The 15,449-nt window shown below is 37.1% G+C and overlaps 1 protein-coding gene and 1 long non-coding RNA gene across 4 annotated transcripts in view; one reads left to right on the top strand and one right to left on the bottom strand.

The window, feature by feature from the left end:
- The window catches only part of LOC112160000 (gamma-aminobutyric acid receptor subunit gamma-3), a 135,851-nt gene that overhangs the window by 53,718 nt on the left and 66,684 nt on the right, over window positions 1–15,449 (bottom strand). The window lies entirely within an intron of this gene.
- Window positions 1–15,449, top strand: part of LOC112160001 — a 135,367-nt gene that overhangs the window by 109,538 nt on the left and 10,380 nt on the right. The gene's annotated exons all lie outside the window — the stretch shown is intronic.

Raw genomic sequence — 15,449 nt, 5'->3', positions numbered from 1 at the left:
TTTAGGTTTCCGTGTTTAAATCTCTTATGTCCACGTGTCGTTTAGCAAGCTTTTAAGTCCTTTTTAAGTCCGATAATTTAACACACATTGAAGGTAAAAGTAGTTGAACTTTGACCAATCCGGGACTCAGATTTGGTAGTGATGTATGTGTCATGAAGGAGAAATTACTCATTGTAGTTTGTGAATCACATGACAGCAAGTCTTTGATATTTCTGAATAGAGCTGTGAAAGAAAAAGCCTGGAGCAAGATTCATGAGGTTTGCACCTCTTCCACATTTCATCTCTTCCAACTGTGAGAACATGCGCTAGTATCGGGTAGCAACAGTCCAGAGCAAACATCGTATGTTAAAAGTACATTCAAGAATTCCCATATTGCGTTCTCTTGAACGCGTATCACATGCTTGGTGTGTAGCATTACACATAATGTTAATACTCTAACACAGCTGGCATGTAGCGCATCACAAACAAGTTCTAAAAATTACTGTGAATGGAGTTGGCCCTTGTGCTATCCAAAGCACGTTAACGTTGGGAGTGGGGTCATCTGGAACTTACAAGACAGTGGTGCCGAACTTTTTTTAAAGTAATTTTTTACTTTCACTGGTGTCCATGGCAGATATGAAACCCTGTCTACCTTTGTCATGAAAGGCATAAGAGGTCAATGTAAGGGTGGAATTTCATTGACATGTTCTGGTGTGGCCTATAGTGTGGAAATACCGTAATATGATCAACCAGATAACCAAAAATCATTCATGTCTGCTAGTAAATAAGAATATTTTAGATGTGTTTTTTAATTTACCAGTTGTAATGTTTGAGACTGACTTTCAACATTGATCAATAAACTCTTCTTTAGAGCTAAATATCTATATGCTCCACAATACTGCACTTTATTCTCACGCTTTATAAAGTGGGGAATCTCAAACTCAGGAACATATCTCTGACTAATGTATTTCTTCAGGCAAAACCGATGCTGCAGAGATGACATAAATATTTATAAGTGAAATATTTTTATCTCCCAAAGCATGGGAAATTAGTCCCTGGTCTACATTTTGACTCCTACTTGGAGAAAAGAAAAAGATGATAAACATCAAGGGTTGATTTCCTAGAGTCACATGTCCACTCTTGAGCTGGTTGTTATGACACTTCATGAAAACACATCATGTTTGAGTAATTAATTTTTTCTGAGAGTCTGATCCCATCACTCCACACGAGCGTAGCAACCAGAAAGCATTTGCTTCTGGCTGCTGGCAGCTTTACAGAAATGCTTTTTTGAGTATGATGGGCACAAATGTATGGTAAACACCGCCATTCAACCGCTGCTTAAGGCTGATAATGAACTTCTGTCACACGTGTAATAAACAAAACTGCTCAGCACCCGCGGATACGACTGGCATTTTGAAGACTAGTTGCATGTGTGCATGCGCGCGGCTAATTTCATGAACATGCTTTGTTTTGTTCTTGGGAATCAGACGGGAAGACCTTTGAAGGAAACAAAAGACAGTCATTTGCATTCCTGGCTGTTTACTCCATGTCTGTTTGTGGGGATAGGAATGAAAAATAATGCAGACTGTGGCTGGCTGGGTTTTGGTGAACATGGAGCCTAAAGTCCAGTCATCTCCCACCTTTCTTTAGCCAAAGCACATTACTTGCTTGTGTGTAGGTTAGTAGTATTAGCATAAAGGCAGGAGAATATCTCTAAGTTTCTGTCCATTTAGTCTGCAAGTTTTTTTTAAAGAATTCCTTCATTCCAGTTTATATCAATGGGATAAAAAAAATGTTTTTCTGCAGAGTAACTAAAAATATGCGGTAACCAAAAATGTTAGTACAAAGGAAACATTTTCCCAAAAAGATGCTATCTTCTAAGCACCCTGACACCTTGAGGTTTCCCTCACACATTGATTAAAATGAAATATTTAACTTTTCACCGCAGGCAGAAAAAAACAGAGATAGTTTGTACATTTTATATTTTTTATGTGGCATTTTTTCCATTATAAATCCAAGATCAGTTTTATAAATGAGACCTTGGGGATTTCACTGCTTTCCTTCCTGCTCTACTGTATGCCTAATCACCCAAATTAGGTAAATTTAGTTGATGAGAACCTGAATTACCCGAAGGTCTTGCGCATTTGTCCCGTTTATTCATCATTACGGCCCGGAGCAGTCACTGAGTAGAAGGAACACATTGTTTCCAGATATAAAAAACAATTCTGCATCTTTGAGAGAAAATTTGACCCTGCCACATGCTCAAAAACTCACCAAAATTTGCACACACCTAGTATCAGGAGAAAATGAATTATGGGCATAGGGAATGACCCCTCCCCCCAAAACAATGACATTATGGCATTCAGAACTGTAAAATAAATGGAAGAAAAAAGAAATTACTTAAAAATCAGAAAAAACTTAAAAAAAAAAAAATACTAACAAAGCAGAAACATGCATCGTGGATATTGAAACAAAGTTTTAAAATTTTAATGGGATAGACATTCAACTTACGAATTGGTGGCCAATATGGTAAAAATAAATAAACTTTTGTCTGAGCGATCTTTACGAAATTTCACATACATGCCGCCAGCCTAAGTCTGCAACTGACACAGAAGTTTTGTTGACCTTTGACATTATTGTTTATCGACCGTTTACTAACTTCTTGAGCATCATTGGGAAGCCCCTGTGGAAAAAATGTTGCAATTAAAATTTGTAGATTTTGAACGCCGTGCAGATGGCGAGCTTGCAATGGTGTGTTCTTAGCTAACTCGTCCATTTTTTTTTGTCGTAAAAATCCATTACACCATTCCCTGGCTCAAGCTAAATTCTTAGAAACCAATTGGGAGAAAAAATGTTGCAATAGAAGTTAAAGATTTTGAACTGCCTGAATGTGGCAATCTTACAGAAGTGACATTCTCCCATTACTTAGACATTTTTTAATGGAATATGGGGAAAATGTAATCAAATATCCCTGGCTACAGCTAAATATATATATATATATATATATATATATATATATATATATATATATATATATTCAACACATGATACGAACATCTTAGGAATGTGGGCGTGGTTAGCAAATAACCTCCGTTGCTAAGGAAATCCAAAAGTTTACTTCTTGTGAAAAATGTCGATCTGTTCGGAATCCCAAGACGACCAAAACATGAAATGGTTGCTATGGAGATGAAACCAACAGAGAAGCCGCCATTGTGAAAAAAGGGTTTTTCACATCAATTTGTCACATGCAGGTCAAAGTAGTCTAACAGAAGACGACGGGCGGAGCCAATTACGTGTAGTCTGGTCAAAGACTGGCGGCGAGGGTGGCAATGGTGCATAAATGTGTCCATACAACACTGCTCACAAATGTAATTTAGATTTGTTTTTATTGAAATACAAAGGCAAGTACATACATTTCTTGCACATGTAAAAGTTTTATTTTGAAGAAAGTCTGATATCTCTACTGCTAAATCAATATTTTTTCTTTTTTCAGATGTATTTTATCCTTTATTACTTTTTAATGTTAAGTATTCAACCTTCTAAGCTGATTTAATATTTTTCTGCATTTAGTAGACAAAAATAAAACTGAATACAGTAAAAAAGAAAGTTAAACATCTTCAATGTAAAACATTTAGAAAAACAAAAATGCCTCAGTTCATATTTTAAGCAGATTTTTGTAAAAATGTATCAAATTAAAAATCTCCAGTCTAATCTTTTCGTGTCTGTTTTAAAAAAAAGGTGATCTTTTCAGTGGGCTCTATAACAAAACAGCCTAATTAACTGATTTATGCCCATCAGAGTCTGCTTCAAATGCAAAATATCTGTATATATTGATTCTGAGAGGCAAATGAGAGAAGAAACAGGAGGGAAAAAAAGGAAACTTAATTAGAGAGGAAACATTGAGAGCTAATAAAATCAAATAAGATGCAGAAAAGTAATGAGGGGCATTGGAGTGGAGTGAAAGACTAAGGAGGAAACTAGGAGGGAGGAGAAACTACAAATAGAAGATGATTAACCGATCCTGTGGAAGTATTAAAAGCACGCCTATCACAGCCTCAGATGTTTTATTTTTAGGTGGAACGTAGTTTGGTTCACAGGTTTGAATGGTTAGATGCAAAAGGGACAATCGTTTTCAGATTTGTGTGCATTCAGCAGCTACAGCAGACTGGAGATGTGATCTGCATATTACCAAGGTTAGAGTAAAATTAGAATAACACTCTGTTCCTTTTTTCAGTCTGAAACCGACTTATTTTTACTTATTATAAGACAAAAACTTGGTGTACAGAGAAAAAAAATCACCAAAATAAGATGATTTCTGCCAACATTTTAAGTTGAAAATAACATTTACTTTGTTTTTTTTTTCACCCCTTCATGCTGTATCTTACTGATTTGCAACATACTAAAATAATCCACACTTAATTTAGCAAAATCTTTAATTAGAAAAAACTTAACATTTAATTATTGGAAATGATTTCAGGAATTAAGTGGTTAAATTGAAAAAAAAGTTGAGAATTTTCTATTTGAAAGCATCAATTTCTACTAATAATGCAGCAGAAACAGTCTCTAGTTTAGGTTTTTTAGCCCATTTTTAAAATAAATCGCATTAGTCCGAGGAGGGAAAACATAATAAGAATAAGAGTAGAATTATTATTGTTTCAATTTAAATAAGAAAAATGTAAAGTTCAGGAAAAGAACGATCAGATTCTCCTCCATGATGCCGACTTCCTGGTGTGTCCAAATCCAGGCCTCATGGACCGGTGTCCTAAATATTTTCCAAATCAACCTGCCATTGATACTCCTAATAGGCTAAACACCCCTGATCCAGGTAATCAGCAACAGATAAGGCAGGAATTCTGGAAAATTGACAGCAGGCTGGCCCTCAAGGCATGGATTTGGGCACCCCTGGTTTTGAAAGTAAGGAGCACTCGTCATTAACTTAGTGTTTTTGGCACTCTAGCTAGTTCACTACCTTTATGAATTTATTTTAAGCAAGCCATTATACATGATTTGCTGCAAACAAACATGCAGTAAACAAAATTTGCAACAGGAAAATGAGCACAGAGAAAGAACAAAAATTAAGTTCTACACTTTTCTTCACTTTTTGTCTATCATTTCTATGCCATTTCAGAAACCTATTTTCTATCATTTCTTGCTAAAAGTTACTAATACAAGTAAACTTTATGCTAAGGACTTATACAATGATTTTGATGGTTTCAACATTGGTAGAAAACAGAAAAAGAAAGAAAAAAAACTTTTTTTTCATATTTTCGTAAACATGCTTGCTGTCTAAACGATTAAAACACATTTTTAAACCAGAAATTTTTTAAATATTTCTACGCTTTTCTACAGTTCAATGTGTCAAAATTTGCTTTGAAATTTGCCTGAGCGTCTTTGTGAAGTTCTGGCCCTGACTTTGCGTATTCATCAAACTATAAAAGAGACTTCAGGAAGCACAAAAATACTAAAAAATAGAAAGAAAATAACATAATTGGGCCGAGTCACTCATTTCTAAAGGTTACAAAGACAATAAGAAGTAATTGTGCAGAAAAAAATGTTCTATTTAATGGCAGGGATTCTTAGTTTTGAGGCTTTTCGTCCAATTTAGAAAAATCATGTCAAGCTCGCTTAATGCCATTAAATGTCTCCACCTTGAATTATAAGCACGCTCTGCTGTCTTGGCCCCAATGGCAAAGACCGGTGACCTTCTGCTGTGCAATCAGATGACCTTTTCTGCTGAATTTCCCGCCTCCATCTCCCATACCCAGAATGAGTCACATCTCTTCAAGTGAAACAGGGAAAAGCCGAAAAAATAAATAAAAAAACCTTAAAACAAGACGAGATTTTAGCGTCACATACTGTGACTGCATGGGTTTGACAGCTGGGCAAACACGTCTGTTATTTTGGACGTTATCGACTTCTCAGCAGGATTATTTTGGGTTTAACACGAACACCTCGTTAACAGGTTTAATTAAAACTTGTCAAAACTAAGCAGAGAAAACTTTCAGATACTGGATTTTGTCTCTTTTAGTAGAAAAATTCTTTCATAAATATAAACAGGAAAATGAGAGACTCCCAAGAGTCCTCAAGTTTAATAATATTACTACCCCTTAGGGTGTAAAATATCAAAGAAATCTTTCTCTCTGGTGCAGAGTTGATTTATTTTTTTAGAGATATTGAAATAACTACAATAGAAAGCAGGATAAAATTGATAGAATGGCGGCTTGTGTTGAGAAATCGGATCACATCAGACGCTCTTACAACAGTCCACCTTGAAGCATTTGTAAAGTTTGACCTGACTTCTGCCACGTTCACCGTATTGAGACTTGCACCACCCACCTGCTCAGTTGTGGCTCGACCTCCTAATCAATCAGAAGGACTCCCACAGCCACCGCACCTGCTCTCTGAAGCATCGACTTCATACTTCGGTTAAAAAAAATCCAGCGGAAAGATTGTTGACATGGAAACTGAGTGATGTAAACAATGAATAAAATCAATTTGTACTTATTGGGTTAAAGTAGACATTTATTTATGATTTATTTCACCAAGAGTTGCATCCCAGTAACCCCTATGACTTAGTCACAATTGTCTCATGGCTGTTTTATCGGGGCAAACCCAGAAGGGGTATGGATTTGGCATGCACACGGAATGAATTACCGAGTTGCAGGTCTATTAAATTTCTTAAGCTGCGCAAGTACCAGTGCCATCTGCAAAGCCCATACAAAGTTTTGCCATATTTTGGGAAAAAGCCAAAAGAGCGGTTGTGATTTAGGTTTTACCAATGACTTGAGCATCACCTGTACGTCAAACGTCCATGCTACTTAGATTAGCCTTTCTCTAATTTATACTAGTCCGTCTGCAGTGCTTCTTCGCTGTACTGCGTGAAAGACCAGTAGTTTAAGTTGTGTCTCTGGTCTGTTCCCCTTCCCCGTTGGCTCCCAAAAGGAGTGCTTTGTCCTACCACCCCCGTGTCGAGTACTTCGTCCCACTCTCTTCCTTCTTCTAAAGCTGAAGTACTCAGCCCCACCATTCTCCCTATTCTCACAGAGTTCTTGTAAAATGCATGTTCTGTGTCATAAATTATTTTTAGTTTTTTAATTTTATGTATATTTAATCTCATGTGTTCAATTTTGACATCTTTCTTTTGAGGTTTTATGTCCCAGGGTTTCCCTTTAAGGATCCTTTGTGGAAGGGGTTGTCGGTTCAGTTTGGGGTCATTGCCATGGTAGTCGCCCTTTGTAGGGGCGGTTGGGGTGTGCAGCCCTACAGCTGTGGAGTGGATCCCATTGGCGTCTCGATCTAGGTGGGCACTGAGGGGATGTTCCTGTGGCTGAGCTGGCTCCTGGTATGAAGAGATTCCAAATATGTTTCCTCTCAGCAGAGCCAAGCCTCAAGTTTGTTCTAGAATAATGAGTATTCATTGTGTGTGGGGGTCATGGGTTGTGTGTGGTCATGGAGGGAGGGTAAAGGGTGACATGTGTTATCATGAAGGCACGTCAACTCAAATATAAAACAACATTTTATACAGTTTTATTTTGAAACAAAAACCGAAGTTAATTATTTTGAAACATAGACCAGCTTCTCTATTTTTTTTTTGTCGCGAAATTGACAAGTCAAAGAACTGAAAATAGAACTCCAGGGAAACAATTGCGTTGAATGAGACAGGCTATGAATTGCCATCCTAATCCCTAACTACTAGAAAACTGTATAATGCAGAACTAACTAGTGCCCTGGATTTTAAAAGAAATTCTCACTACTTTTTTCTATTGTGTCTCTAATTTGACTAAATGAAAATCTAATAAATACGAGCATTTTATAATGTCTATTCATTGATCTACTCGGTTCTCATGGTGTAAATGTGGACGGTTTATTTAAAAATTACATTTAAACTAGGGATGTAAAAGATATTAGCTACCTATAGAAAAATTGATTGGGCAGTGGGAGTAACAGCAGAATCAGTTAAGGATCCAAAAATAGATACCCATCAAAAATTGATCGAGCAACTGCAGTATTGTTTGTAAACCACCGATATGAACAAGATTATGTTGGTTAAAAGGCATGAAATCGATTAAGATTAATCAATTTCAGGCAAACTGCAGGTTCTCTTTCTGCTTTTTTTTACCGTCTTTGCCTTTTTTTGTTCATGTGATGCAAACAAAAAAACCATCCAATCATAAGCTTGCTTCTTCCAAGTCAATACCTAAATCCATTCCTCTGTCAAATACCATGCATTATTATTCACAGCTTTAAATGAATCAGAAATATCTAGATTTTTGCGTTTTTCATAAAAGAATTGGAGTGTATCATGTCACTAAAAAGTTAGTTAAATCCTTTATGTATCGATTCGTGGACCGTGTATTGAGATGCGTATCAAATCATATGAGACAAATGCACACTGCTAATTTAAACACTATTGCAAAAATTGTTCAAGCACAATGCATTGTGGTCTATATTCGCTGATGTAGTTAGCATCAAAGCACTTTGGCTTTTCGCAAAAAATTCTGAAATGAAATATTTATGCATTGGAATTGTTGATTTGGACAACTCAACGGAGCCAAATCCAGCTACTGATGGGCGAAGGTAGGGGACACCCTGGATAGGTCACCAGTCTGTCGGAGGGCATTAATCACACACCCATACACACTCACTTTCACACCTAGGGAAAACTTAAGAGTAACCAATTAACCTATGAAGCATGTTTTTGGACGGTGAGAGGAATCCCACAATATTCATATGTTACCATTTTTAAACAAGCCTCAATGGAACTGTAAGACACACCTGTGCTCCTTTTAAGTAGCAGCCCCTCCTCTCTACAAACCTGTACAACAAACCCGTACAGTGAATGTGACAATAGTCAGCAACATCATCGACGTGGCATATGCCTTCTTAGTCATATGGCAATGACACTTGAGTCACTGTTGTTCTTGTGTTAACATGCAGTCATTCTGCCAACTGCTCACAGACCCCAATGTGTCCAAAAAGTTGGTAGTTTATAAACTTTGCAATCTTTGTCTACTAGAATAGCTTGTGTCTGTCCTTCTATGCACTGGAAAAATAACTTTACAAGAAGAGAAATATCAAGCCAATAAAAATATTTGTATAAAATGTTCTGATTTTCTACAAGTAGACCACATCATAAAGGTCATTCTCCACTAAAATGATGCATTTTTCTCCACATCTAATAGCATAAATCAAGAGTTGGAACCTAATAAGCTCCTAACAAAGAGTGCGTCTCCTGTACATTTCCTCTCTTTCAGTCTATTGACAAATGAAATCCAGCGAGATGACAGCCACAGTGAAGGGGAATAGATTTGCTTCGATTGTAATGCTGTTAAGGAAGCCATCGCAGATTTGAAGAAACCATTAGGAGCGAGAAAAAAAAGAGGGATGGCGAGGCAGAGGAAATGAAACACAATGTTCCTTTTTAGCACTAAGAGTCTCGTCTGAAGAGGACCGAGGCCTTTGATGTATGCCCCCCATCGCATGTGCGTGTTTATCATAGACAGATGGATGGCTGCATTTGACTGTGTGGAGGAGCATCTGTGAGTGTGTGTCACTGCCACATAAATAGCCTCTTCCGTGTTTTTTTGGAGGGTCAGAAAGTCCTTTGGTTTCCATGGACTCAATAATTCAGTGAGTTCCACCAGGCGGCTGTTGAATGCACTCTTTCCACCATTCTTTAAAGGTTTAAGTGCAAACACAGGTTTGTTGGAAAACCAAAGTTGCAGAGCAGGAACCCGCTGCGCTCGGGTTCGTCGTTCTTCCTTGCTCCCTTCCATTCATTCATCTATATTTCAAAAAGAAGATCCAGCGCTGATTTACCCTTTTCTAAACCAAGGCTTTCATCCTGTTTAGCACTGATCACATAGGCAGACAGTTCACCATTTTTTTTTTTTTCCTGATGGGGATGAAAGGATTTCAACACCACTGACAAAATACAGCCTAACCTCCCCAAAATTTGGAACTGCAATAACTTGCAGTGTCATAAACCCATTTTTCATCCAGAGGGAAACAGAAAAACAGATTTATCCTTTCAAGACAAACATACACTCACTTATAAAGTTGGAAAACAACCAACAAAAGACTTAGAAAAGCCAATATTATTGTAATTAGGCAATCTGTGGAATAATGAGACTCACTCTGAGAACACGGTTAAGATAAATAAACAAAACTAAGCTTGTTAGTTAATCTGAAAATGAAAAGTATCGTACAAGAAAGCCTCTAGATCTCAGCCCTTACTACGTCTACTTAAGATTATTAATCTACTTAATCCATTTCATCTACTAGTTGCTCTGCCTTTCACGTCTCCCGAAGCGCCAGACTCTATTCAACCAGTGGAGGGGAATGATGGCCAGTTAAAGGAAGAAAAAGAAAGCCTCAGATTAATCATTTTTATACGCATTTTTTACAACTGAAATTTTTACCCAAAACTCAAATCAAGTTGCGGGTAACGGATCATAGCGAATACTTATGCAACATGCAAGGGTAATGAAGTAGATGATTTTTTCAGCTCTCTATCGGACTGTGCCGGGAACCAGATAGTCCTGTCCACGTAAGAAGCGTGCTTACCTTGTGTGTAGCCTGTCTGAAACAGTTTACCAGTGGTTGTATGAATTATTTTAGTCAGATTTTACAAAAGCTGGCATAAGAAACAAAAATATTCAAATGATGGAACGAAACAACTCTACAGAGTGAACTTTTCTCACGATGGAGTATTAGGGCTGCCATGAAAGACAAATGAATATATAAATATATGAAAAAAAATATGTAAAATTATAAGACAAAAATCAACTTTTCACAAGAACAAAAGCTTAAAGAGTTGTAATTTTACACGTGTTTTAAAGTTGTCCATACATCTTCTTCCACATTCGAGGAGATCTTGCGTGGGCAGCTATTGTAAATGAAGTTGTAAGTTTACAAAAAAATACGTTTAGCGCGATTAACGAACACTGCGATGTCTATCACATTTATCTGAATTATCTGCAATAAAAGTCAAATAGGTAAAGTTCAACTGTCTTTGTTAAAAAAATTTCAAAAGCTAAATTTATATTTTTTATTAAAATAATGAACATTTTCCTTGTAATCTTTTTACTTTTCTTTCACCCATAATTTTGTGAATTTATTCTTGTTAAATTTAGACTTTCTCACTTTTTCTCATCCAATTGTCCTATTCTTTCCTTCGTTATTTTACAAATGTATTTTAGTATAATAAAAACACTTTTTCTCATAATTATAATTTTTTTCTAGAAAAGTGTTAAAAATGTTTAATAATTTTGCACCATTATTCAAGTAATAAACATGTTTATCATAATTGTACAACTTTATACTGGTTAATTTCTAAAAAATATATAACTTCATTTTAGTAAAAAATAACTTTTTCTTTATAATTTTATGTTTTATTTTTTTAAATAATTTTACAACTTAATTCTTGTAAAAAAAAATCTTCATAGTTCTATAACTTTATTCTTGTCTTTCTTGCAATTTTACGATATTATTCTAGTCAAAAAATGCTTTTTTGTTTTATAATTTTATAATTTTTATAGTTTTTTCCTCATATCTTGGAGCTTTATTCTTGTGTAATTTAGACTTTTTAATCCTAACGTTAGAACATTTTTCACTTACAACTTCAATTTGCTTTCCACCAAAATTTTATGACTTTATCCTGATACCATTTTCAATTTTTTGTCATCATTCTGTTGTTCTTTTTTCTGTTATGTCTTCCTGCACTTTAGGAAGTGCCACAACTCATTTTCTCCTTATTTTGTGTGTTTATCTTTTGAGAAAGTTATTCTAAGCTTGCTGTTTCGTGAAATATTCTGGCTGGGGGAGGACAAAACACTTTCATATGGGGAAGTCTTATGCCATTTCAGTGATTTGTTTTTTTGTGACACAGATAATAATGGGCATGGAAATTATTTTAGTTTTTTTTCTTTTTTAGTCTACAATCGCCCACCTTTGTTTAATGGTATGTCTGCTCCTTTTCGTCCACCATCTGTAAGAAGCAAATAAGTGCACCCTTCTAATGACTGATGAGGTGCAGCAAAAAGTCTCCATAAGTTACATTATTACAGAAATACAACAATTGTACGTTCCATTTTCATGACGTCCTTTATGGTGGACACACAACCCTCAAGCTGTCTTTCCTGTCTACAACCCTCTACCGGTCCAGCAGCTCAAAACTCCGCAGCACTCGAACAGGTCAAGCTTTGTACGAGTGCATGTGACCAAGGACTTAACCAAAATAATAAATCTTAATTTTTGTCCCAAAAATACGTAAACTAGAACAATATTGACCATCACAAATAGTATTTATCCATCTGACAAACAATTGATTTTATTCTGTTAATTGTCTAATTTTATAGGTTTGGATGCAAGCTTTTATTGCTAAAAAAAACATGGTTCTCAATGCTGCGAGGAGAAAGAAAAATTGAATGAGCAACCACTTATCGTGCACTCCCAGACTTGATTGTTTGCTGAGATGTGTAAACAAAGTGAAAAAGCCTCGTGAATCAACAGAGCGCAATCGTAGAAATTAAAAACCTGGCTGTGCTGCCTCGCTGTGACCCGCTTTCGGTTATGGGTCAGTAATAACATCTTGGATGTGCTGGTGCTGACTAATAGATGCAGGATCCCGGCGCCAAGATGAGTGAGAGGATTGATGGCATGCCAGTGGGAATAATAATCTGTCCTCTCCGTCTAAGTCACTGTCCCTCTTTGTCTCTCTTTTCTTTTAATCAGGGAATGATAAATGCGTTCGTCACGGATAATGTCAAGGACTCAAATGTTGGCTAATTCGGCTTCCTCGTCGTTGCCAAGGGCAACCTTGATCTCAGACCTGGATGAGGAAGGATTTGTGAAAACCGAAAAGAAAATTAGTTTTTTTTTTAAGCTTTCACTAGTCTGACATGAACAAAAAAGTAGTAGCGGGACCTCAATCAAGAATTGGGAGCAGATGCAGAAAGAAGTCTGTATTTCTTTGGTTTTATCAGCCGAAGTATAAAGATAAGACAAATTCATTCGTACCATCCAAACACACCCACCTCGCTTTGATATATTGCATCTGTCACACAAAGCCATTTTCTTGCGTCTAGGTATGACAGCTCTTCAGAGATTATTCATGTAAACAGATTTATCAGGACTAATGTCGACGGCTGTCTGCAGAGAATGTATCAATCGCTTTCTGCACATCGGGGACAAATTTGAACTGACAGAGAGGAAAGCTGGTCAGAAGGTCATACATTTCTATGACAAGAAAACCACTCGTGTACTGTAGATCTCTGTAAAAATAAAACTTCTACATTTTATTTTATTAGACAGCAAATTTTGTTTTCCTTATTTATTTTAGAGATTTTTCAATAAGCAGCAAAACTTACAAAACTCTCCAAATAAAAATGTATGGAAATTCTATATTTTAAAAAAGAAAATACCAATAGAAATGCACATTTGCCATTCAAAACTTTACAGTTTTTAATTTTATTTTTTTTACATTTTCATTGTTTTTGTATAATTTTTGCACATTTGGTAAATTTAAACAATGAAAAACATTTTTTTAATAAAAAGTAACAAAATATAGATTTAACGACAGGATTTCCGTTTTCCTTATGTTGTTCTGTTGGCTCCATCGAGCCAGGACCTCCAGCATGCATTGAAGCGGTTTGCAGCCGAGTGTGAAGCGGCTGGGATGAGGGTCAGCACCGCTAAATCTGAGGCCATGGAGTAGAGCCGCTTCTCCTCCGCATCAAGAGCAGCCAGTTGAGGTGGCTCGGGCATCTGGTTCGGATGCCTCCTGGACGCCTCCCTGCATGTCCCACTGGGCAGAGGCCCCGGGGAAGACCCAGGACACGCTAGAGAGACTATGTTTCTCGGCTGGAATGGTAACGCCTCGGGGTCCTCCCAGAGGAGCTGGAGGAAGTGGCCGGGGAGAGGGAAGTCTGGGCATCTTTGCTTAGACTGCTGCCCCCGCGACTTGGTCCCGGATGAAGCGGAAGAAGATGGATGTATGGATGGATGGAAATATAGATTTGCTGCATATAGTTGGAAAATAATGAAATAATGAATAATGAAAGAACAGCAATCATTAAAATTCAGCTGAATATTGAATTTAATTTTCAAATTACCTGAATAAAAACACCACATAGACTTACTCCTGTTGTGATTTTAACATGCTCTAGCAGCATTTTGTGATTTCATGGGGGAGGACATATGTAAAATAACTAAAGGTTAAAAACTGCCTTTCTGAGTATTCCTTTATTCAAATCGTGATGGATCAGGAGCAGATAAAAACCAACAGTTTGAAAAAGCTCAGGTTTGTAACACAACATCTGCCAAAGTCTTCCTTCTCTGCTCCAATTCTAAATCCTCAACTTTAAGACAAATAGATCCATTATCGTCTTCATTTTCCTCGTCTGAGCTGACATCTGAGTCAAAATTATACATGTGGATAGCTCTGACAGCAGCTACGTTTACATGGCTACAAGTAATCGGAACAGAAATGCGTCATGTAAAACACGGTATTCGGAAGGCTCTGGCCTGATCAGACTTTCGGATCCAAATTTCTTTCCGATCAAGACAGGTGGGTTATACCGATTGTTGATCCGATCAAGCTGCATTTAAACACACTTTCCGATCATGTGTCATTACTGCGCTGGATTTTACATCATGCATAGAGGGTATGACCGTCTTTGGAGTCTTTGGTTCCAACAGAACCGATCAGCTGCTCTCCTCGAGCGAACTCATTTCTTTGAGTAGAAAAGCCGGATTCACAGCTTTCATGTGTGAGCGAGCGGACGCGCGGGGGTGCTTTGTTACGTTGTGAGCTTCGAACCGCAGTCCGTCCGGCTGCTCTGTGCGAGACACCCGCCGCATTCAGGAAAGCCGTGTCTCCTGGGAGAACTGCGTCTCTGAGCGGCTTCAGGACGGTTTGAGCCGGCGGAGGCGGCTTTTGAATGTGGAAATGCACTGCGTGTTTGTGTGTGTTGGAGAGAGGGGCTCACACGTGCAGCAGCGCATGAGGGAGAGACAGAGAGACAACATCAACACAAAATGTAAAAAAGATGAGATCATTAGTAAAGAAGAAAAAACTGGAACCTTTTGACTTTTATTGATAGTATGAAGGAAGAGAATCTGCAGGAAATCATTCTATAGAACTCCACTACCAACCTGTGCAGAATCTTCTCTAACACAGAGCAGATCATCACTGACAGAAGAACCAGATTTAACCCTCAAAGCTGAGACTCTTTTGTCTTTCTCAACGTTTTTGTGAAGTCTTTATTTATTGGTTTTGCACACTTTCATTTGTATTTTTGGGTTGTGGTTTTAAATTGTTTTCAATGTGAATTTGTTTACAAAGAAAAGGTTAAACACTTGATAGAAGAGCAGCTGTGTAATTGTAAATAGCTGTTTTTTGAATTTCTTATATTTTTTTAATTTATTTTTCTGTTTATATGAGTGAAATAAAAGCGTATTAAAAAAAG

The sequence above is a fragment of the Oryzias melastigma genome, linkage group LG2 (assembly GCF_002922805.2).
Source record: "Oryzias melastigma strain HK-1 linkage group LG2, ASM292280v2, whole genome shotgun sequence".
Classification (NCBI taxonomy): domain Eukaryota; kingdom Metazoa; phylum Chordata; class Actinopteri; order Beloniformes; family Adrianichthyidae; genus Oryzias; species Oryzias melastigma.
Note: the sequence above shows the minus strand (reverse complement) of the source record. Positions and strands in the feature narration are given on the sequence as shown.